Raw genomic sequence first — 25,128 nt, 5'->3', positions numbered from 1 at the left:
GGCACAGCCCTGGGCCCGGCCCCTTCCCTCTCTGCTCTTCTCGGTGACTGCACAGAGCACACAGAAGGACACACTGGCATTGCACACAGGAGGAAGATTGAAAGCTAAATGCTCCTTCCTCCCACTGGCAGTGATTCTGTGGGAGCCCTCAGGCCTCCAGAAGGGAGCAGGGCAAGGTTTCCAGATTCTTTCAACCTTAAGATTATGTTAAGGGAACTGGTTAATAAGTGAGCTTTTGTTGAATTGATCCTGATTATTTACTCAGGAAAGGCAGAGTGAAAACTTGCCTCCAGCATCCTCCAGGAACTTCAAACCATGCTTCATGAGGACTTCCTGAAAACCCATGTCATGATTCCAGTCTAGAAGGGAGCAGAGATCAGAACCATTTCCATGGTGTGCTGGGATCCCCTTCTGACTTAGGGAACTGGTCACTGCAGGGGTTGGGTAAGGCTGTGGGAGCCAGAAGCGAATGGAGATGGCCAAAGCTGCACAGGGGCCTGGGGAGCTCTGGCCTGGCTCCTGGTCACTCTCCAACCTCTTTGCAGGCCCTTTGCAACATCTCTGGAAGGGTGGCTGGAGTAGCAGCCCAGGGCCCGTGGGGTCTCTCTCCCTCCCACAGAGGAAACCCTCCCTAAAGCCCTGGGCAAAACCATCCCCAGCGCTTCCCAGGGAGCAGGGAGCGCTGTCCCAGGAAAGGGCAGCCAGGCTGCCGGCTCACCTGCTCGCCGCGCTTGCAGCGGAGCAGCCTGGGCAGCCCTGGCAGGCAGGGCCACGGCCAGGAGCAGCAGGAGTAGGAGGCGCAGAGCAAGGGCCATGGTGCCTTGTCCTCCGCCAGTCCCGCAGCTCTTGCTGCCACCGCTGTCCCGACACCGCTGTCCCAACGTCAGCACCGCTGCTGCCACCGCCGCTGCTGCCGCAACAGTTGTGCTCAGGGACTGACTGCTGGCTCCTTGTGCTGCTGTGCAACCACGGGGCTCTGGCACCTCTGTGACCTCAGGGCCTGCTGAGAGCTCAGCCAGCTGTGACCCCAGAGCCCTGCTGTGACCTCATGGCCTCAGCTGTACCCCCAGAGTGTGCGCCCGTCTGCATGAATGGACTGCCCTGATTGTAAATGTTTTGCTTCATCAAAGGGCCATTGCTCAGCAAAACCTTTCTTTTGCCTGCTGACATTGCTGGTCAGGCTGCGTCCCTCAAGATGCTCTTGATTGTTGCAGTTCAAATTTATTTTATTGATTCCATTTCAAGTCTTGTTTAAGGGCTCTGTTGTGCCCCCGTTTTTTTCCTGAGTTGGTTCACCTGTGGGTTTTACCCTCCCTCCAAACTGTCCCTCGTGTCCTTCCCCACCCCTTGTTCCAGCTCTTTCCCTGCCTCTCAAGGCAACCCAGCCCCTTGGTTCCCCAACCTTTGGGCAATCCCTGACTGCAACTCCCCTTTGGAATTCCCCTACTCCTGGAAGCCCCACTGGCCCTTGTGACCCATCCTCTCCACCCTCCTACCCCAATTGGCCCCAGACACTTGATGTAATCCCCTCACTCCTCTCCTGAGCATTCCCTATTGGTTCATTGTTTGCATCCACGCCATGACTTGTATGTGTACAAAACCCCTTGGGCAGTACAGCTAGGGGCTTTTCATTCTGTTCTCTTCACCTGGACTAAGCTGTTCCTTGCGGAACCTGAAGACGGGACGCCTCCTCCTTTCTCCTGTGCCTCGTCCCTGTCGTGACTTGTGTCTGGCACTGGAGAGCAAGTGGCACTAAAGGTTCTGCCTCTGGTAAATGCCCATAGCGAGGCAGTTCCCGACTCCTGCCGTAGTGCCGGAGTTGTAAGAGCTAGCCCAGGTTCCAGCACTCACTTCACTAATGTACCGAATGCCCCTTCTTCAGTGCCTGCTCTGGTGCTCTGCCAGCTCACACAGCAGAGTGAGATTCACATACTGCAGCCCAGAGTTAGGTTGTTGCAACATTGAAATGGGTGTGGTTGGCAGGATGGCTGGGCATAAATCACTACAGAACTAAAGCAAATGTGTGCACTGTCCCAGGCTGGACTTGAATAGGCACAGGAATTGTGGAAAGATGAGGACAAGATAGCAGAGACCAATGGAAACACCAGCTGAAAAGGAGGACATGCTAAAGGAGTTATTTGTGCACATTTGGGGGTATATTTTCCTTGGGTGCAAAGCAAAATCAAAAGCTTCTGAATGCCCAAAAGATGAGAGAACTGTGTGTGGTAAATAGATATGATTCATGCTGACAAAATTGAAACAGTAATCAATATTGATAATTAATATTTGGAAATAAAAAAACAGTTAAAGGAGTCATGCCAAGCAAGAAAGGGAGAGGAGGGGTCCACCCCCAACCTTCTCCTGCAGATGTTCAGAACAGGAGGAAGCAAGAGATAACTATGACTAAATTTCGTTGGAAGAGAGGAGAATTTGGTTGCACACCAGGCAAATGTTGATTATATGAGATTATATGACTGCTTTAATGTTAGAACACAGTATTGGCTTATACTGTAGCAGCTTGGTGCGCATGTGTAATCCAAAAGATGAACTACAGGACATGGAGGAAGAGGAGAGGCCTTCCTCAAAGAAGATCCCCAAAGAGTGGTACAACTTACTTAAAGAAGTGTGGAGCATGCGTGGGGAAGGTGATGATGAGGGCAGTGATACAAGTGTGACGAATCGAAAATGGGAGGAGATGGTAATGACATACAGCATAAAAAGGGGAATTTGGGCTTGACACGCTAGTACGTGAGGTGACGGGGGTCCAAAAGCCCTGCACCCCTACCCCACGCATACCCCGCGAGGTTATTTTTGCTTATACGCTATTATCAGAAACAAATTATTCATCATTTAAAGCAAATTATATTGTCAATATTTTGAGTGTATTCAATTGTATATATATTAAGCTACATAATTAAAATTGCTGTTACATTTCATTTTGTTTGGGTTTGTTCTTTCGGTTTTTTTGATTGGATAATTGGGCAAATATAACATGTGGAATGTCCTCCACAGCAGAGTGTCAGACCTCTGGATCTTTTTAAACACTTTTATCAAGGTGGAGCTGTGGCGGCTTCAGCTGGTGCCTCTGGGGGACCTTGAACAAAGAACCCCTGAGCTTTTCTACCCTCCCAGGTGAAGTGTGATAATCTCAGGTCTTCCTGCTGTGTCCGAGTGCCGGGCCACTGGCTGGCACCACAGGTCCCCAGACCCTCTGCTGAGGCATCCCTCTCCTACAGTCAAGTTTAGTCTGTCACATTTGGCTTTTCTCTCTGATCCACCACCAGGACCAAAGATCACACGGTCCTGAGGATGTAAAAATGCCTGTTCCTTCTGGAACATTGCTGTTGTGTGACAGCCGTGCAGGCAGAGCGGGCAGCTGTAGGGATACTGACTCGTTTCCCTGGTGCCAGCCGTGCTGCATCCATCGAGCTGCTGGGTGTTGGAGCTCGCTGGGACGCGGCCCGGCCCGGCACCACGGGAGTTAGGAAGGGTCTTGAAGGAATCCCCACGCGTTAAAGCAGACGATTTAGCCGGGGATTTTAAGTTGTTTCTCAGTTAACCTTGTAAAAGGCCAAAACAAGTCTCCTATGAATTCTGTCCCTGTCAAGTTCAGTTCTGCCCCGAAATCCCCTCAGCATTCTCAGGGCAGTGGCAGGAGCCGGGTGCTGGCCCGGAGCCCCACTGGCTGGGGAGAGCACGGCCCAGAGCGAGCCCCTGCTGCCCGGGATGGCCACAGGCCCGGGGGAGCCGGGCAGGCAACGCCAGGGCCCTGTCCAGGCTCCTGGGGCTCCTCTGGCACCTGTTCCGTCCTTTCGGGCGCTGAGCGGTGCCCGTCCCGCGGGGCTGTCTGTGCCCGGCCCCAAAAGAGGCAGGGCCAAGGCTGTGGCCCCTGGGCTGGCGGTGCCGCCTGCCCGGCGCTCAGCACCGCCCGTGCCGTGCCGATGCAGCGTGACCCGGCGGGGCAGCTCCGCCTTGGCGCCTCGCCACCGCCATCCCGGCACGGCGGCTGGCCCTGGGCCGCGGCAGCCCCGAGCCGCATGGGCCCGGGAGGGACTGCCGGAGCTCCCCGTCCCCTGCGTGCCTCAGCAGACACTCCAGCCCCACTGCGTGCAGCAGGAGGGACACAAAGCACCTGCACGCTTACGAGAGTCCACAGCCCTTTCTACATGTGAAATGAGACCCCAGAACCCCGACATGTGCCTCAGGAGAGATCCCAGCACCCTGCACACCTTGGGAGAGATCCCAAACCCTCTGCATGCCTCACACAGGATTCCAAATCCCTTGCATGACTTGAAGTGGACCCCAGTGTCCTCCATGACTCAGAGGAAACCTAAAATATCCCTGGGTGTGCCGCAAGGGACCCCAGCCCCTCGTGCACCTTAGGGGGACTCCAAAGCCCCCACGTGCCTTACAGGGAAGTCCAGGCCAGCTACGCCGAGTGTTTTGACCTGGAAATCAAGCCTGGTTGCACCTGGGTTGTTGTGTCTCTGGGGCTGCTCACCAGCCCTGTTGAACCCCAAGGCCACACAGCCCTTCCCTTCCCTTCCCTTCCCTTCCCTTCCCTTCCCTTCCCTTCCCTTCCCTTCCCTTCCCTTCCCTTCCCTTCCCTTCCCTTCCCTTCCCTTCCCTTCCCTTCCCTTCCCTTCCCTTCCCTTCCCTTCCCTTCCCTTCCCTTCCCTTCCCTTCCCTTCCCTTCCCTTCCCTTCCCTTCCCTTCCCTTCCCTTCCCTTCCCTTCCCTTCCCTTCCCTTCCCTTCCCTTCCTTCTGGCCCTGGCTGAGAGCAGCAGACCCTGTGCAGCACCCTGCATTGGTGATGGCCCATCAATTAGGTCCTATCAAGTGTGTGTTAATTAGGGAGGAGCTTTGTTTTGCCTGCTGACATTGCTGGTCAGGCTGTGTCCCTGGAGATACTCTTGATGGCTTCCCTCTTTTCCTGGGCATGGCACTGGAGGAGGTGTGGGCCCAGATGATCCCACGGAAGGAAATGTCCCTCAGCCCAGGGACGCTCAGCATGGGCTGCCCCATCCCCTCGGGGCCCCACCGCTGGTCACAGTGAAGCCATCTGCAGAATAAATAGACTCCACTGTCGCCCTGGTTTTTAATGTTCTTCTAAGCCTTCTGATGTTTACATTCTTGTAGCAAACTTTCCCAAACACTTTATGTAAATAACTTATTGTTTTGCATTCTTTTCTGCAGAGGAGAAATTTGATGGACTGTTGGTTTGTCCAGTGTCATTGGAGAGGTGGCACTTTCACCCTCCAATCCACTCTCACTTTTGGAAATCTGTAAATGTTGGAGTCAGAAATTCAACTGCCTTCTTTTTTACCTTGGAGAGATGCGTGTCTGCGTTGTTTTATTTCATGTCCTATAGCGGCACTCCACAACCTGATGTAGTTGTGAAGTGGGTATGCGTGTCAGGGCCTGGCACAAGCGAGATGGCTCTCGTGAAAACTTGTGCCCCGAGCCCTGGACTGAGCCACATCTTTGTTCACAAACATGTTCCATATGCAATACCTTACACAATCTCGCCATGCACATTCAACCCCTGGCCCCGCCTGTCCTCCCCTCACATGGCGATTAGATCCACGGCCTTCTGGGCACGCGTTGTTTCCTGTGGTGGTCACACTGGGGTCTTTGGTGGTCTCTGAGGTCGAAGGCTGTGGTCTTCCTCATGACTGAACTTTTGAACTTTTCTCCTTTGTGCATGCACTGTGGTCCCCTGGTGCTTATCTGAGTAGGTCTGTTGGTTTGGATCAGCTTGGAGACAGAGGAGCTCCTTAGTCTAGGCTACCTGCATTCCCTGGTCTTCTCCTGGTGTTATGAGTAAAACAGTTATCTGTAGCTATGATATTTTATTAAAAATCCTTTCCTGGGATTTTTCCCCTCATGAGGAGCTGAGGGCCTCAGGAAAGAAATGGAAACAATAACTGTCTGCTGCTGTGGAATGCAACAGGTGCATCTTCCATTGGTCCATGTGGATTGTTTTCACTTGGTGACCAATCACAGCCAACTGTGTTGAGCCTGTGAGCGGCCCAAAACCTCCATTTCAACAGCAGCCCCGGCCTGGCTTCTGCCTGCCCACACCGTGGGCATCCACAGCTCCTCCTGGGCATGGAGCTCAGTCAGTGCTGGTGCTGGGTAGGCTTTGCTGCTGCTGCCACCTGGACACTGATGTATTCTAATGCCATCCTCAAGAGCTACTGAAACCAGGAGGGGCATTGTTTCTTCCTCATCTCCTGTTAATGGGCCCATCAATGTCTTGCCACATGACTCAGAGATAACTCCCTCCCAGAGCCATTTCTGTTTCATGGCTAATCAAGGACCCACAGCATGAGGCAGAATGATATCAGCCCACTGTGAGATGCTCTGCCCATGGGGGAGGAGCTAAGCATCCCCAGCTGGATATAATCTGGGTTTTGGGACACAACAAGCAGTCTTTCCACTGGATTCCCAGAGGAACCGCCGCCCTTACCCACTGCTTTTCCAGAGGATGAGAGCTACCAGATTGTTTCTACAGGATCACCACTTCCACAAGGCCATTTCAGCTGGACTGCTACCACCACCCTAACTAGCAGGGTGTCAGCAGGCTGTATTCTGAGCCTGTCAGTGGTTTTTCTTTTGTATTATTGCATGTATTTTGGGTTTTTTTTCCCTTTTCCTAATAAATTGTATTTCTAACTTGGAGTCTCTCACTGGTTTTGCTTTCAAACCACAACACAGATCCTTCTCTTTATTTCAACAGAGGAATGGGCCATTGCCTACTCTGCAAGCGGGGGGGGGGGAGGGTGGGGTGTCACCTTCAGTGCTGCTTAGAGGGCAAGGCCAGGGGGCTCAGGGGCAGAGGAAGGGATGTGTTGGTCTCAGGAGGGGCTGGAAGGTGCTGGGCTGGTCCTGGGGTCTCTAGAGGAACTCGAGTTGGCTGGGATGGGACAGATGGAGAGAAAAAAGGGATGAAGGCAGCTTGGGGAGGCCCATGGGGAGAGCAGGTGGCAGTGGGATCTACGGGGCAATAAGAGGCTTCCTCGTAGACGGTTGTTCTGGGGTCCTCTTCACAGAAGACTTGAGAGGGCTGTCCAGGCCGTTCCTGCTGCTGGAGGAGCTGCTCACGCTGTCTGGTGTGAGGTGCAGCCACCGTCTTCCAACTCCTGTCCCGAGGTGCTCCTGTGCAGAGAGGAGGTGGCTGAGGCCCCAGCTGCCAGTGGCACACAGGGACCCTCGTGCACAGCAGGGCCCAGAGCTGGCAAGGCTCCCCAGCACGGCTGGAGCTGCTGGCACAGCTGGGCCCAGCTGGACAGCTGCCCCTCAAGGCCCCGGCCAGCAGGGCACGGCTCTGGGCAGGGTCCCTGGCCAGGAGCAGGCCCCAGAGCGCCTCTGCCTTTCAAGGGCAACCTCGGCCCTGCTCTTTCTCCTCCCCACCTGCCTCTGCCTCTGCCCCGTGCCCCTGGAGCTGCTCTTGGCCAGGCAGCCTCAGTGGGAGCCAGCTCTGGCTGCAGCCCCAGCCGGGCCCCCAGGACAAGGCCCAGCAATTGAGAGGCCAATGGAAGCACTGGGCAGCAGCAGAAGCCTCAGCAGAGTTATTTGGACAATCATGGACTGGCCACAACTCCACTGCAGTCTCAATAGGAATGTTCCCTGTCCACGTTAGACTTTCAAAAGAAGCTGTTGGAGGGGGAGAGCAACAAAACACTCACTGTTTTCTGTTCCAGGAATACCCGATTCCAAAGCAGCACAACATGAAAACAAGCTCCAAACAAAGCACGCCGGCCAGTAACCCTAGCCAGCAGCCTGTTCCCTGACAGAAATCCCTTCCAAGGCCATCCTGGGCATTGGGAACAGGTCTTGTGGTGCCGGCTGCATCTGTGGGAGCGATGGGGAGCGTGAGCCCGTGCTGTGCTGCACTGCTGAGCTGGCAGCATGGTGAATACGGGCAGGACGTTCTCTGTTTCCCCCAGAGCTGGGGCCTGCAGGCACCTTGCCGGCCCTTGGCACAGGCTGTGCCAGCCAACAAAGCCCAGCAGGCCGGGAGGAGAGCCCGGGGGCAGCGCAGCTGCTTGGGCAGTGGCTGCTGCCAGGGACACGGGCCAAAGCCATCCCTGAGCAGCCACTGCCAGCCCTGGCCCTCCCTGCCCCGTGACAGCTCCCCCAGCCCCAGGGGACAGGCTCAGGCCCTGTCAGGAGCCAGCGCAGCCCCTGCCCAGTCGGGAGCCAGGGCTGGCTCTGGCCCTGGGCTGGCGGCAGGGCTCCCGCTCGGGGCTGCTCCTGTGCCTTGGGCCTCTGGGCACTCAGGGCCAGCTCCGCAGCAGCTGCAGCGCCAGGGATGTTGCTGCACCAGTCGCGTTTCCCTGGGGCTCTGAACCAGCTCCAGAGGCCTGGAAGCTGAGGCGCCTCCAGCTTTGGCTGCTGCCGGGCCGGGCAAGGGCAGGCCCTGGGGGAAGAGCTGCTGCCACACAGCCCCGGCCAGGGCTGAGCCTGGCACAGCAATTACCTGCTGTGCCTGTGCCCGTGTCTGGCATCGCCTTCCTTTCTGCTGCAGGGGCTGCCAATGAGCCACTGCTTCTCCCTGGGTGCTCCTCCTTCTGCACAGCCTTTTGGTCCATCACTTGAAAAAGGAAAAAAGGGACAACTGGATCAAATGGAAATATTCCCCACTGGGGATGTGTCATCTTCATGAGGCAATGCTTGTCAAAGTCACAGGTAAAGATCAGGAAAAATCCCAGGTAATTGGGGCTGGGCCAGTGCACTCCCTTGAGAAAACAGCTGCACCTCCTGATCTTCTCAGAGACTGGGAAATGGCAGGGGATCTCAGGCCCACAGTACAGTTGGGGCACCCTATCAGCTAATGCCAAATTCCATCCTGCAGAGGCTGGGCAGAAGCTGCAGCCAGGCCTGGTTGGGAAACAGCCCTGCAGGGCGTGAAAGCAGCAGCGGGGCAGCGAGGCTGCCATGGATCCCTTCCCACTGTGCCGGGCACGGCGTGTCCAGATGTGCAGCCAAAGCCCCTGGCTGCTGAGTCCCAGGGGAAGCATGAGGGAAATGCACCCACCTTGTCCTCCGGGTGCTTCCTTCTGTGTTTGTGTCAGGAATTCATCTGACTCATGAGACATTTTGGCTGCAGTATCTTGGGTCTTTCCTTTTGGAGGACCTTAAGAGAAAGTAGTTCCATTTCCCAGGAATGCATCCCACAAAATCAGGGCTCAGCCTGTGGGGTCAGCAGGGACACACTACTCACCCCTGCCATGGGAGCTGGGTTGGGGCCAAGCATCCAGCCCTGGAGCTGGAGAAGTCCTCCCTGCAGACACACCTGTAACTCAACAGCCACAGAAGCTTCTGCCATCTCTGCTGATCTGCACGGGCACCACTGAGCCGCAGGAGTGGTGAGGGGATCGTGCAGGGCGCGGGCACACACGTGCATGGTTCTGTGCTGGCACCTGCAGCGCTGCCTCCCTGGCCCAGCTTTGGGCTCTGAGCTAGCAGCTCTCCCAGGGGAAAGGCCTTGACCTACCCTCAGCATCTCCCAGAGGCTCAGTCTTGGATGTGGGGCCTTCACCGGCAGGTTCAGCTGCAAAGAAAGGCAGGACAGAAGAGCTCCTGTGGCACTGCAGGAGATCCTCAGGCTGCCCACAAGGCTCAGCCCCGGGGCGCAGCCCTGGGCCCGGCCCCTTCCCTCTCTTCTCTTCTCTTCTCTGTGACTGCACAGAGCACACGGAAGGACACACTGGCATTGCACACGGGAGGAAGATTGAAAGCTAAATGCTCCTTCCTCCCAATGACAGCGATCCTGTGGGATCCCTCAGGGCTCCAGAAGGGAGCAGGGCAAGATTTTCAGAATACTTCAGCCCTTAAATAATGTTAAGGGAAATGGCTTATGAGTGAGCTCTTGTCACATTGACACTGATTATTCTGTCAAGAAAGGCACACGGAGGAATAGCCTCCAGCATCCTCCAGGAATTTCAAGCCATTTTCCAGCAGGGCTTCAAAAAAATCCAAGTCATGATTCCAGTCTAGAAGGGAGCAGAGATCAGAATGATCTCAGTGGCATTCTGGGATCCCCTTCTGCCACAGAGAACTGGGCACTGCCAGGGGGTCGGCTAAGGCCGTGGGAGCCAGATGCGAATTGACATGCCCATAGTTGCACAGGGGCCTGGGGAGCTCTGGGCTGGCTCCTGGTCACTCTCCACACTCTTTCCCTGCCCTCAGCAACATCCCTGGGAGGGGTGGCTGGAGTAGCCCAGGGCCCCGGGGCTCTCTCCCTCACACACAGAGGAAATCCTCCCTAAAGCACGGGGGAAAACTGCAGCAGGCAGTGACACAGGTATCCATCCCTCCCTCCCTCTGTCCCTCCTGCCCTCCTTCTGCGGCGACAGCTCCCAGATCCCAAGGGCAAACAGCCAGGCCCTCTCAGGACACACTGGAGCCTTGCTCTCCCCCTCTGTCCTTTCCCCACCGTGGGCACCCCGTGCAGTCACTGCCAGGTTTCAGGACATGTCTCCCACAGAGGGACCCCAGCAGGACTGCTCAGTACCCGAGTGCCCTGAGCCTGCTCGGGATAATTCCCCTGGGCTGTGCCGCTCTAGTCCAGGCTGTGCCCGCACTGCCAAGCAGCAGAGAGGGCAGCTCAAGCCTCAGCAGGGCTCAGGCCCAGCGCCACAGCAATTACCTCCTGTGCCTGTGCCTGGCATGGCCTCTCTTCCTGCAGCAGAGGCTAGCACAGAACCACTGCTTCCTCCGGGAAATGCTTCCCTCTGCACAGGCTCAAAATCCACTTCTGGAGAAAGGAAAAGGCACAGCTGGATCAGGTGGAGTTGTTTCCCATTGGGGAGGTGACATCCTCAGGAGGCAATAATTATCAAAAAAATTTATAAGGATCAGGAAAGGTCCACGGTCTTGGGTCTGGGCCAGAGCACTTCCTCCTCCAAATAGCTGTGTCTCCTGATCTGCTCAGAGACTGGGAAATGGCAGGAGATCTCAGGCCCATGGTGCAGTTTGGGCTGCCTGTCAGCTGATGCCAAATGCCTTCCTACAGAGGCTGGGCAGAAGCTGCAACCAGGCCAGGCTGGGAAACAGCCCTGCAGGGCGTGAAAGCAGCAGTGGGGTAGCGAGGCTGCCATGGATCCCTTCCTGCTGTGCCGGGCACGGTGTGTCCAGATGTGCTGCCAAAGCCCCCGGCTGCTGACTCCCAGGGGAAGCATGCGGGAAATCCCCCCACCTTGTCTTCTCTGCAGCATTTCCTTCAGCATTTGCCACATGAATTCAAATGGGTTCTGGAATTTCTTGTCTGCCATGCCTTTGGTCTCTTCTGGTGGAGGACCTTAAGAGAAAGTAGTTCCATTTCCCAGGAATGGATCCCACAAAAGCAGGGCTCAGCCTGTGGGGTCAGCAGGGACACACTACACACCCCTGTCATAGGAGCTGGGCTTGGGTGCAGCATCCAAGGTAGGAGCTGGAGAAGTCCTCCCTGGAGACATATCTGTAACACAACAGCCACAGAAGCTTCTGTCACCTGGTTCCTGCCCGCTTGTCTACAATTCTTCCTTGGTGGCACGCTGAGAACATACCTGCAGGAGGCTCCAAGGGCTTCAAAACTTTATTCATCCAAGCTGATGGAGAAACCTTCCCAGCAACCTCATCTAGAACGGAGCACAGATGAGAACATTTTCCAGGGTGTGCTGGGATCCACTTCTGCCACAGGGAACTGTGCAGTGCCAGGGGGCCGGGTAAGGCCATGGGAGCCAGATGTGAATAGACATGGCCAAAGGTGCACAGGGGCCTGGGGAGCTCTGGGCTGGCTGCTGGCCACTCTCCACACTCTTTCCCTGCCCTCAGCAACATCCTTGGGAGGGGTGGCTGGAGCAGCACAGGGCCCTGTGGCTCTCTCTTCACATACAAAAGAAATCCTCCCTAAACCCAAGGGGAAACCTTGAGCAGGCAGTGCCACAGCTATCCCTCCATCCCTCCCTCTGTCCCTCCTGCCCTCCTTCTGCGGCGACAGCTCCCAGATCCCAAGGGCAAACAGCCAGGCCCTCTCAGGACACACTGGAGCCTTGCTCTCCCCCTCTGTCCTTTCCCCACCGTGGGCACCCCGTGCAGTCACTGCCAGGTTTCAGGACATGTCTCCCATGGAGGGACCCCAGCAGGACTGCTCAGTACCCGAGTGCCCTGAGCCTGCTCGGGATAATTCCCCTGGGCTGTGCCGCTCTAGTCCAGGCTGTGCCCGCACTGCCAAGCAGCAGAGAGGGCAGCTCAAGCCTCAGCAGGGCTCAGGCCCAGAGGCACAGCAATTACCTCCTGTGCCTGTGCCTGGCATGGCCTCCCTTCCTGCAGCAGAGGCTGGCACAGAACCACTGCTTCCTCCTGGAAGTGCTTCCTTCTGCACAGGCTCTCCTTTCATTTCTGGAGAATGAAAAAGAGACAGCTGGATCAGATGGAAACATTCCTGACTGGCAATGGGGAAGGGGAGAATTTCAGGAGGCATCACTTGTGAAAGGAATGGATAAGGATCAGAAAACACCCAGGATTTTGGGACAACCCAAGGCTGCTTCCTTCCCCAAACAGCCCCAACATCTGATCTGCCTGGACACCAGGAAATTGCAGGGGATCTGAGGGTGGGCATGGACTGTGGTGCAATTGGGGCTGTCTGCCAGCTGATGCCAAATGCCTTCCTGCAGAGGCTGGGCAGAAGCTGCAGCCAGGCCAGGTTGGGAAACAGCCCTGCAGGGCGTGAAAGCAGCAGCGGGGCAGCGAGGCTGCCAGGAATCCCTTCCCGCTGTGCCGGGCACGGCGTGTCTAGATGTGCAGCCAAAGCCCCCGGCTGCTGAGACCCAGGGGCAGCATGAGGGAAATGCACCCACCTTGCCTTCTCTGCAGACATTCCTTCAGCATTTGCCACATGACTTCTAATGGGTCCTGGAATTTCTTGCCTGCCATGCCTTTGGTCTCTCCTGTCGTAGGACCTTAAGAGAAAGTAGTTCCATTTCCCAGGAATGGATCCCACAAAAGCAGAGCTCAGCTTGTGGGGTCAGCAGGGATACACTGCTCACCCCTGTGATGGGAGCTGGGCTTTTGTGCAGCATCCAAGGTAGGAGTTGGTGAGGTCGTCCCTGCAGACACATCTGTAACAAAACAGCCACAGAAGCTTCTGTCAACTGGTCCTGACCAGTCAGTCAAACATTACGCCTTGGTGGGACAGTGAGAACATACCTGCAGAATGCTCAGAGTGCTTCACAACTTCAGAGCGCCAGGCTAATGGAGAATCCTTCCCAGCATCCCAGTCTGGAAGCAAACCAAGATGAGAACTGTTTCCATTGTGTGCTAGGGCTGGCTCTGGCCCTGGGCTGGCGGCAGGGCTCCCGCTCGGGGCTGATCCTGTGCCTTGGGCCTCTGGGCACTCAGGGCCAGCTCCGCAGCAGCTGCAGCGCCAGGGACGTTGCTGCACCAGTCGCGTTTCCCTGGGGCTCTGAACCAGCTCCAGAGGCCTGGAAGCCGAGGCGCCTCCAGCTTTGGCTGCTGCCAGGCCGGGCAAGGGCAGGCCCTGGGGGAAGAGCTGCTGCCACACAGCCCCGGCCGGGCCTGAGCCCGGCACAGCAATTACCTGCTGTGCCTGTGCCCGTGTCTGGAATCGCCTTCCTTCCTGCAACAGGGGCTGGCACCGAAGATGGAGTGCTTCCTTCAAGAAATGCCACCTTCCACTGAAGCACTATGTCCATCTCTTGACAAAGGAAGGGAGACAGCTGCATCAGATGGGGCTGTTTCCCACTTGGGCGGTGGCATCAGAGGTAATATTTGTGAAATTTATGGTGCAGGAAAATGGCCAGATTACAGTGGCATGATGAGAGCACTTCCAGCTCCAAACAGACACCCTTTTCCTAATCTGCAGGGCTGGATATAGTGGGGGATCTCAGGGTGTGTTACAGTTTGGGCTGCCTGTCAGCTGATGCCAAACGCCTTCCTACAGAGGCTGGGCAGAAGCTGCAGCCAGGCCAGGCTGGGAAACAGCCCTGCAGGGCGTGAAAGCAGCAGCGGGGCAGCGAGGCTGCCATGGATCCCTTCCCGCTGTGCCGGGCACGGCGTGTCCAGATGTGCAGCCAAAGCCCCCGGCTGCTGAGTCCCAGGGGAAGCATGAGGGAAATGCACCCACCTTCTCTTGTCTGCAGGGGTTCCTTAAGCTCTCGCCTCATGTGTTTGGATGGTTCCAGGGATATCTTATCTGTTGTATCTTGGATTTTCCCTGTTGGAGTACCTTAGAGAAAAATATTTCCATTTCCCTGGAATGGATCCCAGAAAAGCAAGGCTCAGCCTGTGGGGTCAGCAGGGACACACTACTCACTCCTGTGATGGGAGCTGGGCTTGAGTGCAACATCCAAGGTAGGAGCTGGAGAAGTCTTCCCTGTAGACACATCTGTAACACAACAGCCACAGAAGCTTCTGTCACCTGGTTCCTGCCCGCTTGTCTACAATTCTTCCTTGGTGGCACGCTGAGAACATACCTGCAGGAGGCTCCAAGGGCTTCAAAACTTTATTCATCCAAGCTGATGGAGAAGCCCTCCCAGACACCTCATCTAGAATGGAGCACAGATGAGAACATTTTCCAGGGTGTGCTGGGATCCCCTTCTGCCACAGAGAACTGGGCACTGCAAGGGGGTCGGCTAAGGCCGTGGGAGCCAGATGTGAATAGACATGGCCAAAGCTGCCCAGGGGCCTGGGGAGCTCTGGGCTGTCTCCTGATCACTCTCCACACTCTTTCCCTGCCCTCAGCAACATCCCAGGGAGAGGTGGCTGGAGCAGTGCAGGGCCCCGGGGTTCTCTCCCTCAGACACAGAGGAAATCCTCTCTAAAACCCCGGGGAAAACTGCAGCAGGCAGTGACACAGGTATCCATCCCTCCCTCCCTCTGTCCCTCCTGCCCTCCTTCTGCGGCGACAGCTCCCAGATCCCAAGGGCAAACAGCCAGGCCCTCTCAGGACACACTGGAGCCTTGCTCTCCCCCTCTGTCCTTTCCCCACCGTGGGCACCCCGTGCAGTCACTGCCAGGTTTCAGGACATGTCTCCCACAGAGGGACCCCAGCAGGACTGCTCAGTACCCGAGTGCCCTGAGCCTGCTCGGGATAATTCCCCTGGGCTGTGCCGCTCTAGTCCAGGCTGTGCCCGCACTGCCAAGCAGCAGAGAGGGCAGCTCAAGCCTCAGCAGGGCTCAGGCCCAGAGGCACAGCAATTACCTCCTGTGCCTGTGCCTGGCATGGCCTCCCTTCCTTCAGCAGAGGCTGGCACGGAACCACTGCTTCCTCCTGGAAGTGCTTCCATCTGCACAGGCTCTCCTTTCATTTCTGGAGAATGAAAAAGAGACAGCTGGATCAGATGGAAACATTCCTCATTGGGAATGGGCCATGGATCCCATCCCGCTGTGCCGGGAACCATGCGTTCAGATGTGCAGCCAAAGCCCCCGGCTGCTGAATCCCAGGGGAAGCATGAAGCAAATGCACCCACCTTGTCCTCCCTGCAGCATTTTCTTCAGCACTTGCCTCGTCTGTTTGGATGGTTCCAGGGATATCTTCTCTGTTGTGTCTTGCATCTTCCTCTTTGGAGGAACTTAGAGAAAAATATTTCCATTTCCCAGGAATGCATCCCACAAAAGCAGGGCTCAACTTGTGGGGTCAGCAGGGACACACTACTCACCCCTGCCATGGGGGCTGGTCTTGTTGGCAATAACCACCAAAGGACGTATGAATCTCCTCCCTGCAGACACACCTGTAACTCAACAGCCACAGAAGCTTCTGCCATCTCTGCTGATCTGCACGGGCACCACTGAGCCGCAGGAGCGGTGAGGGGATCGTGCAGGGCACGGGCACACACGTGCATGGTTCTGTGCTGGCACCTGCAGCGCTGCCTCCCTGGCCCAGCTTTGGGCTCTGAGCTGGCAGCTCTCCCAGGGGAAAGGCCTTGACCTACCCTCACCATCTCCCAGAGCCTCAGTCCTGGATGTGGGACCTTCACCGGCAGGTTCAGCTGCAAAGAAAGGCAGGACAGAAGAGTTCCTGTGGCACTGCAGGAGATCCTCAGGCTGCCCACAAGGCTCAGCCCCGGGGCACAGCCCTGGGCCCGGCCCCTTCCCTCTCTGCTCTTCTCGGTGACTGCACAGAGCACACAGAAGGACACACTGGCATTGCACACAGGAGGAAGATTGAAAGCTAAATGCTCCTTCCTCCCACTGACAGTGATTCTGTGGGAGCCCTCAGGCCTCCAGAAGGGAGCAGGGCAAGGTTTCCAGATTCTTTCAACCTTAAGATTATGTTAAGGGAACTGGTTAATAAGTGAGCTTTTGTTGAATTGATCCTGATTATTTACTCAGGAAAGGCAGAGTGAAAACTTGCCTCCAGCATCCTCCAGGAACTTCAAACCATGCTTCATGAGGACTTCCTGAAAACCCATGTCATGATTCCAGTCTAGAAGGGAGCAGAGATCAGAACCATTTCCATGGTGTGCTGGGATCCCCTTCTGACTTAGGGAACTGGTCACTGCAGGGGTTGGGTAAGGCTGTGGGAGCCAGAAGTGAATGGAGATGGCCAAAGATGCACAGGGGCCTGGGGAGCTCTGGCCTGGCTCCTGGTCACTCTCCAACCTCTTTGCAGGCCCTTTGCAACATCTCTGGAGGGGTGGCTGGAGTAGCAGCCCAGGGCCCGTGGGGTCTCTCTCCCTCCCACAGAGGAAACCCTCCCTAAAGCCCTGGGCAAAACCATCCCCAGCGCTTCCCAGGGAGCAGGGAGCGCTGTCCCAGGAAAGGGCAGCCAGGCTGCCGGCTCACCTGCTCGCCGCGCTTGCAGCGGAGCAGCCTGGGCAGCCCTGGCAGGCAGGGCCACGGCCAGGAGCAGCAGGAGTAGGAGGCGCAGAGCAAGGGCCATGGTGCCTTGTCCTCCGCCAGTCCCGCAGCTCTTGCTGCCACCGCTGTCCCGACACCGCTGTCCCAACGTCAGCACCGCTGCTGCCACCGCCGCTGCTGCCGCAACAGTTGTGCTCAGGGACTGACTGCTGGCTCCTTGTGCTGCTGTGCAACCACGGGGCTCTGGCACCTCTGTGACCTCAGGGCCTGCTGAGAGCTCAGCCAGCTGTGACCCCAGAGCCCTGCTGTGACCTCATGGCCTCAGCTGTACCCCCAGAGTGTGCGCCCGTCTGCATGAATGGACTGCCCTGATTGTAAATGTTTTGCTTCATCAAAGGGCCATTGCTCAGCAAAACCTTTCTTTTGCCTGCTGACATTGCTGGTCAGGCTGCGTCCCTCAAGATGCTCTTGATTGTTGCAGTTCAAATTTATTTTATTGATTCCATTTCAAGTCTTGTTTAAGGGCTCTGTTGTGCCCCCGTTTTTTTCCTGAGTTGGTTCACCTGTGGGTTTTACCCTCCCTCCAAACTGTCCCTCGTGTCCTTCCCCACCCCTTGTTCCAGCTCTTTCCCTGCCTCTCAAGGCAACCCAGCCCCTTGGTTCCCCAACCTTTGGGCAATCCCTGACTGCAACTCCCCTTTGGAATTCCCCTACTCCTGGAAGCCCCACTGGCCCTTGTGACCCATCCTCTCCACCCTCCTACCCCAATTGGCCCCAGACACTTGATGTAATCCCCTCACTCCTCTCCTGAGCATTCCCTATTGGTTCATTGTTTGCATCCACGCCATGACTTGTATGTGTACAAAACCCCTTGGGCAGTACAGCTAGGGGCTTTTCATTCTGTTCTCTTCACCTGGACTAAGCTGTTCCTTGCGGAACCTGAAGACGGGACGCCTCCTCCTTTCTCCTGTGCCTCGTCCCTGTCGTGACTTGTGTCTGGCACTGGAGAGCAAGTGGCACTAAAGGTTCTGCCTCTGGTAAATGCCCATAGCGAGGCAGTTCCCGACTCCTGCCGTAGTGCCGGAGTTGTAAGAGCTAGCCCAGGTTCCAGCACTCACTTCACTAATGTACCGAATGCCCCTTCTTCAGTGCCTGCTCTGGTGCTCTGCCAGCTCACACAGCAGAGTGAGATTCACATACTGCAGCCCAGAGTTAGGTTGTTGCAACATTGAAATGGGTGTGGTTGGCAGGATGGCTGGGCATAAATCACTACAGAACTAAAGCAAATGTGTGCACTGTCCCAGGCTGGACTTGAATAGGCACAGGAATTGTGGAAAGATGAGGACAAGATAGCAGAGACCAATGGAAACACCAGCTGAAAAGGAGGACATGCTAAAGGAGTTATTTGTGCACATTTGGGGGTATATTTTCCTTGGGTGCAAAGCAAAATCAAAAGCTTCTGAATGCCCAAAAGATGAGAACTGTGTGTGGTAAATAGATATGATTCATGCTGACAAAATTGAAACAGTAATCAATATTGATAATTAATATTTGGAAATAAAAAACCAGTTAAAGGAGTCATGCCAAGCAAGAAAGGGAGAGGAGGGGTCCACCCCCAACCTTCTCCTGCAGATGTTCAGAACAGGAGGAAGCAAGAGATAACTATGACTAAATTTCGTTGGAAGAGAGGAGAATTTGGTTGCACACCAGGCAAATGTTGATTATATGAGATTCACTGCTTTAATGTTAGAACACAGTATTGGCTTATACTGTAGCAGCTTGGTGCGCATGTGTAATCCAAAAGATGAACTACAGGACATGGAGGAAGAGGAGAGGCCTTCCTCAAAGAAGATCCCCAAAGAGTGGTACAACTTACTTAAAGAAGTGTGGAGCATGCGTGGGGAAGGTGATGATGAGGGCAGTGATACAAGTGTGACGAATCGAAAATGGGAGGAGATGGTAATGACATACAGCATAAAAAGGGGAATTTGGGCTTGACACGCTAGTACGTGAGGTGACGGGGGTCCAAAAGCCCTGCACCCCTACCCCACGCATACCCCGCGAGGTTATTTTTGCTTATACGCTATTATCAGAAACAAATTATTCATCATTTAAAGCAAATTATATTGTCAATATTTTGAGTGTATTCAATTGTATATATATTAAGCTACATAATTAAAATTGCTGTTACATTTCATTTTGTTTGGGTTTGTTCTTTCGGTTTTTTTGATTGGATAATTGGGCAAATATAACATGTGGAATGTCCTCCACAGCAGAGTGTCAGACCTCTGGATCTTTTTAAACACTTTTATCAAGGTGGAGCTGTGGCGGCTTCAGCTGGTGCCTCTGGGGGACCTTGAACAAAGAACCCCTGAGCTTTTCTACCCTCCCAGGTGAAGTGTGATAATCTCAGGTCTTCCTGCTGTGTCCGAGTGCCGGGCCACTGGCTGGCACCACAGGTCCCCAGACCCTCTGCTGAGGCATCCCTCTCCTACAGTCAAGTTTAGTCTGTCACATTTGGCTTTTCTCTCTGATCCACCACCAGGACCAAAGATCACACGGTCCTGAGGATGTAAAAATGCCTGTTCCTTCTGGAACATTGCTGTTGTGTGACAGCCGTGCAGGCAGAGCGGGCAGCTGTAGGGATACTGACTCGTTTCCCTGGTGCCAGCCGTGCTGCATCCATCGAGCTGCTGGGTGTTGGAGCTCGCTGGGACGCGGCCCGGCCCGGCACCACGGGAGTTAGGAAGGGTCTTGAAGGAATCCCCACGCGTTAAAGCAGACGATTTAGCCGGGGATTTTAAGTTGTTTCTCAGTTAACCTTGTAAAAGGCCAAAACAAGTCTCCTATGAATTCTGTCCCTGTCAAGTTCAGTTCTGCCCCGAAATCCCCTCAGCATTCTCAGGGCAGTGGCAGGAGCCGGGTGCTGGCCCGGAGCCCCACTGGCTGGGGAGAGCACGGCCCAGAGCGAGCCCCTGCTGCCCGGGATGGCCACAGGCCCGGGGGAGCCGGGCAGGCAACGCCAGGGCCCTGTCCAGGCTCCTGGGGCTCCTCTGGCACCTGTTCCGTCCTTTCGGGCGCTGAGCGGTGCCCGTCCCGCGGGGCTGTCTGTGCCCGGCCCCAAAAGAGGCAGGGCCAAGGCTGTGGCCCCTGGGCTGGCGGTGCCGCCTGCCCGGTGCTCAGCACCGCCCGTGCCGTGCCGATGCAGCGTGACCCGGCGGGGCAGCTCCGCCTTGGCGCCTCGCCACCGCCATCCCGGCACGGCGGCTGGCCCTGGGCCGCGGCAGCCCCGAGCCGCATGGGCCCGGGAGGGACTGCCGGAGCTCCCCGTCCCCTGCGTGCCTCAGCAGACACTCCAGCCCCACTGCGTGCAGCAGGAGGGACACAAAGCACCTGCACGCTTACGAGAGTCCACAGCCCTTTCTACATGTGAAATGAGACCCCAGAACCCCGACATGTGCCTCAGGAGAGATCCCAGCACCCTGCACACCTTGGGAGAGATCCCAAACCCTCTGCATGCCTCACACAGGATTCCAAATCCCTTGCATGACTTGAAGTGGACCCCAGTGTCCTCCATGACTCAGAGGAAACCTAAAATATCCCTGGGTGTGCCGCAAGGGACCCCAGCCCCTCGTGCACCTTAGGGGGACTCCAAAGCCCCCACGTGCCTTACAGGGAAGTCCAGGCCAGCTACGCCGAGTGTTTTGACCTGGAAATCAAGCCTGGTTGCACCTGGGTTGTTGTGTCTCTGGGGCTGCTCACCAGCCCTGTTGAACCCCAAGGCCACACAGCCCTTCCCTTCCCTTCCCTTCCCTTCCCTTCCCTTCCCTTCCCTTCCCTTCCCTTCCCTTCCCTTCCCTTCCCTTCCCTTCCCTTCCCTTCCCTTCCCTTCCCTTCCCTTCCCTTCCCTTCCCTTCCCTTCCCTTCCCTTCCCTTCCCTTCCCTTCCCTTCCCTTCCCTTCCCTTCCCTTCCCTTCCCTTCCCTTCCCTTCCCTTCCCTTCCTTCTGGCCCTGGCTGAGAGCAGCAGACCCTGTGCAGCACCCTGCATTGGTGATGGCCCATCAATTAGGTCCTATCAAGTGTGTGTTAATTAGGGAGGAGCTTTGTTTTGCCTGCTGACATTGCTGGTCAGGCTGTGTCCCTGGAGATACTCTTGATGGCTTCCCTCTTTTCCTGGGCATGGCACTGGAGGAGGTGTGGGCCCAGATGATCCCACGGAAGGAAATGTCCCTCAGCCCAGGGACGCTCAGCATGGGCTGCCCCATCCCCTCGGGGCCCCACCGCTGGTCACAGTGAAGCCATCTGCAGAATAAATAGACTCCACTGTCGCCCTGGTTTTTAATGTTCTTCTAAGCCTTCTGATGTTTACATTCTTGTAGCAAACTTTCCCAAACACTTTATGTAAATAACTTATTGTTTTGCATTCTTTTCTGCAGAGGAGAAATTTGATGGACTGTTGGTTTGTCCAGTGTCATTGGAGAGGTGGCACTTTCACCCTCCAATCCACTCTCACTTTTGGAAATCTGTAAATGTTGGAGTCAGAAATTCAACTGCCTTCTTTTTTACCTTGGAGAGATGCGTGTCTGCGTTGTTTTATTTCATGTCCTATAGCGGCACTCCACAACCTGATGTAGTTGTGAAGTGGGTATGCGTGTCAGGGCCTGGCACAAGCGAGATGGCTCTCGTGAAAACTTGTGCCCCGAGCCCTGGACTGAGCCACATCTTTGTTCACAAACATGTTCCATATGCAATACCTTACACAATCTCGCCATGCACATTCAACCCCTGGCCCCGCCTGTCCTCCCCTCACATGGCGATTAGATCCACGGCCTTCTGGGCACGCGTTGTTTCCTGTGGTGGTCACACTGGGGTCTTTGGTGGTCTCTGAGGTCGAAGGCTGTGGTCTTCCTCATGACTGAACTTTTGAACTTTTCTCCTTTGTGCATGCACTGTGGTCCCCTGGTGCTTATCTGAGTAGGTCTGTTGGTTTGGATCAGCTTGGAGACAGAGGAGCTCCTTAGTCTAGGCTACCTGCATTCCCTGGTCTTCTCCTGGTGTTATGAGTAAAACAGTTATCTGTAGCTATGATATTTTATTAAAAATCCTTTCCTGGGATTTTTCCCCTCATGAGGAGCTGAGGGCCTCAGGAAAGAAATGGAAACAATAACTGTCTGCTGCTGTGGAATGCAACAGGTGCATCTTCCATTGGTCCATGTGGATTGTTTTCACTTGGTGACCAATCACAGCCAACTGTGTTGAGCCTGTGAGCGGCCCAAAACCTCCATTTCAACAGCAGCCCCGGCCTGGCTTCTGCCTGCCCACACCGTGGGCATCCACAGCTCCTCCTGGGCATGGAGCTCAGTCAGTGCTGGTGCTGGGTGGGCTTTGCTGCTGCTGCCACCTGGACACTGATGTATTCTAATGCCATCCTCAAGAGCTACTGAAACCAGGAGGGGCATTGTTTCTTCCTCATCTCCTGTTAATGGGCCCATCAATGTCTTGCCACATGACTCAGAGATAACTCCCTCCCAGAGCCATTTCTGTTTCATGGCTAATCAAGGACCCACAGCATGAGGCAGAATGATATCAGCCCACTGTGAGATGCTCTGCCCATGGGGGAGGAGCTAAGCATCCCCAGCTGGATATAATCTGGGTTTTGGGACACAACAAGCAGTCTTTCCACTGGATTCCCAGAGGAACCGCCGCCCTTACCCACTGCTTTTCCAGAGGATGAGAGCTACCAGATTGTTTCTACAGGATCACCACTTCCACAAGGCCATTTCAGCTGGACTGCTACCACCACCCTAACTAGCAGGGTGTCAGCAGGCTGTATTCTGAGCCTGTCAGTGGTTTTTCTTTTGTATTATTGCATGTATTTTGGGTTTTTTTTCCCTTTTCCTAATAAATTGTATTTCTAACTTGGAGTCTCTCACTGGTTTTGCTTTCAAACCACAACACAGATCCTTCTCTTTATTTCAACAGAGGAATGGGCCATTGCCTACTCTGCAAGCGGGGGGGGGGGGGAGGGTGGGGTGTCACCTTCAGTGCTGCTTAGAGGGCAAGGCCAGGGGGCTCAGGGGCAGAGGAAGGGATGTGTTGGTCTCAGGAGGGGCTGGAAGGTGCTGGGCTGGTCCTGGGGTCTCTAGAGGAACTCGAGTTGGCTGGGATGGGACAGATGGAGAGAAAAAAGGGATGAAGGCAGCTTGGGGAGGCCCATGGGGAGAGCAGGTGGCAGTGGGATCTACGGGGCAATAAGAGGCTTCCTCGTAGACGGTTGTTCTGGGGTCCTCTTCACAGAAGACTTGAGAGGGCTGTCCAGGCCGTTCCTGCTGCTGGAGGAGCTGCTCACGCTGTCTGGTGTGAGGTGCAGCCACCGTCTTCCAACTCCTGTCCCGAGGTGCTCCTGTGCAGAGAGGAGGTGGCTGAGGCCCCAGCTGCCAGTGGCACACAGGGACCCTCGTGCACAGCAGGGCCCAGAGCTGGCAAGGCTCCCCAGCACGGCTGGAGCTGCTGGCACAGCTGGGCCCAGCTGGACAGCTGCCCCTCAAGGCCCCGGCCAGCAGGGCACGGCTCTGGGCAGGGTCCCTGGCCAGGAGCAGGCCCCAGAGCGCCTCTGCCTTTCAAGGGCAACCTCGGCCCTGCTCTTTCTCCTCCCCACCTGCCTCTGCCTCTGCCCCGTGCCCCTGGAGCTGCTCTTGGCCAGGCAGCCTCAGTGGGAGCCAGCACTGGCTGCAGCCCCAGCGGGGCCCCCAGGACAAGGCCCAGCAATTGAGAGGCCAGTGGAAGCACTGGGCAGCAGCAGAAGCCTCAGCAGAGTTATTTGGACAATCATGGACTGGCCACAACTCCACTGCAGTCTCAATAGGAATGTTCCCTGTCCACGTTAGACTTTCAAAAGAAGCTGTTGGAGGGGGAGAGCAACAAAACACTCACTGTTTTCTGTTCCAGGAATACCCGATTCCAAAGCAGCACAACATGAAAACAAGCTCCAAACAAAGCACGCCGGCCAGTAACCCTAGCCAGCAGCCTGTTCCCTGACAGAAATCCCTTCCAAGGCCATCCTGGGCATTGGGAACAGGTCTTGTGGTGCCGGCTGCATCTGTGGGAGCGATGGGGAGCGTGAGCCCGTGCTGTGCTGCACTGCTGAGCTGGCAGCACGGTGGATACGGGCAGGACGTTCTCTGTTTCCCCCAGAGCTGGGGCCTGCAGGCACCTTGCTGGCCCTTGGCACAGGCTGTGCCAGCCAACAAAGCCCAGCAGGCCGGGAGGAGAGCCCGGGGGCAGCGCAGCTGCTTGGGCAGTGGCTGCTGCCAGGGACACGGGCCAAAGCCATCCCTGAGCAGCCACTGCCAGCCCTGGCCCTCCCTGCCCCGTGACAGCTCCCCCAGCCCCAGGGGACAGGCTCAGGCCCTGTCAGGACCCAGCGCAGCCCCTGCCCAGTCGGGAGCCAGGGCTGGCTCTGGCCCTGGGCTGGCGGCAGGGCTCCCGCTCGGGGCTGCTCCTGTGCCTTGGGCCTCTGGGCACTCAGGGCCAGCTCCACAGCAGCTGCAGCGCCAGGGATGTTGCTGCACCAGTCGCGTTTCCCTGGGGCTCTGAACCAGCTCCAGAGGCCTGGAAGCTGAGGCGCCTCCAGCTTTGGCTGCTGCCGGGCCGGGCAAGGGCAGGCCCTGGGGGAAGAGCTGCTGCCACACAGCCCCGGCCAGGGCTGAGCCTGGCACAGCAATTACCTGCTGTGCCTGTGCCCGTGTCTGGCATCGCCTTCCTTTCTGCTGCAGGGGCTGCCAATGAGCCACTGCTTCTCCCTGGGTGCTCCTCCTTCTGCACAGCCTTTTGGTCCATCACTTGAAAAAGGAAAAAAGGGACAACTGGATCAAATGGAAATATTCCCCACTGGGGATGTGTCATCTTCATGAGGCAATGCTTGTCAAAGTCTCAGGTAAAGATCAGGAAAAATCCCAGGTAATTGGGGCTGGGCCAGTGCACTCCCTTGAGAAAACAGCTGCACCTCCTGATCTTCTCAGAGACTGGGAAATGGCAGGGGATCTCAGGCCCACAGTACAGTTGGGGCACCCTATCAGCTAATGCCAAATTCCATCCTGCAGAGGCTGGGCAGAAGCTGCAGCCAGGCCTGGTTGGGAAACAGCCCTGCAGGGCGTGAAAGCAGCAGCGGGGCAGCGAGGCTGCCATGGATCCCTTCCCACTGTGCCGGGCACGGCGTGTCCAGATGTGCAGCCAAAGCCCCTGGCTGCTGAGTCCCAGGGGAAGCATGAGGGAAATGCACCCACCTTGTCCTCCGGGTGCTTCCTTCTGTGTTTGTG

General features: G+C 56.1%; 1 long non-coding RNA gene across 1 annotated transcript; it reads right to left on the bottom strand.

Moving 5' to 3' along the window:
• Positions 1-6,781: 6,781 nt before the first annotated feature.
• Positions 6,782-9,561, bottom strand: LOC135307273 (uncharacterized). The gene is made up of 6 exons (XR_010367978.1): positions 9,503-9,561; positions 9,230-9,301; positions 9,044-9,142; positions 8,486-8,599; positions 7,692-7,857; positions 6,782-7,161 (listed from the first exon to the last, which is right to left on the bottom strand). It is a non-coding gene; the product is annotated as an uncharacterized LOC135307273 (long non-coding RNA).
• Between the last annotated feature and the right edge of the window lie 15,567 nt (positions 9,562-25,128).

This window comes from Passer domesticus, chromosome 9, assembly GCF_036417665.1.
Source record: "Passer domesticus isolate bPasDom1 chromosome 9, bPasDom1.hap1, whole genome shotgun sequence".
Classification (NCBI taxonomy): domain Eukaryota; kingdom Metazoa; phylum Chordata; class Aves; order Passeriformes; family Passeridae; genus Passer; species Passer domesticus.
Note: the sequence above shows the minus strand (reverse complement) of the source record. Positions and strands in the feature narration are given on the sequence as shown.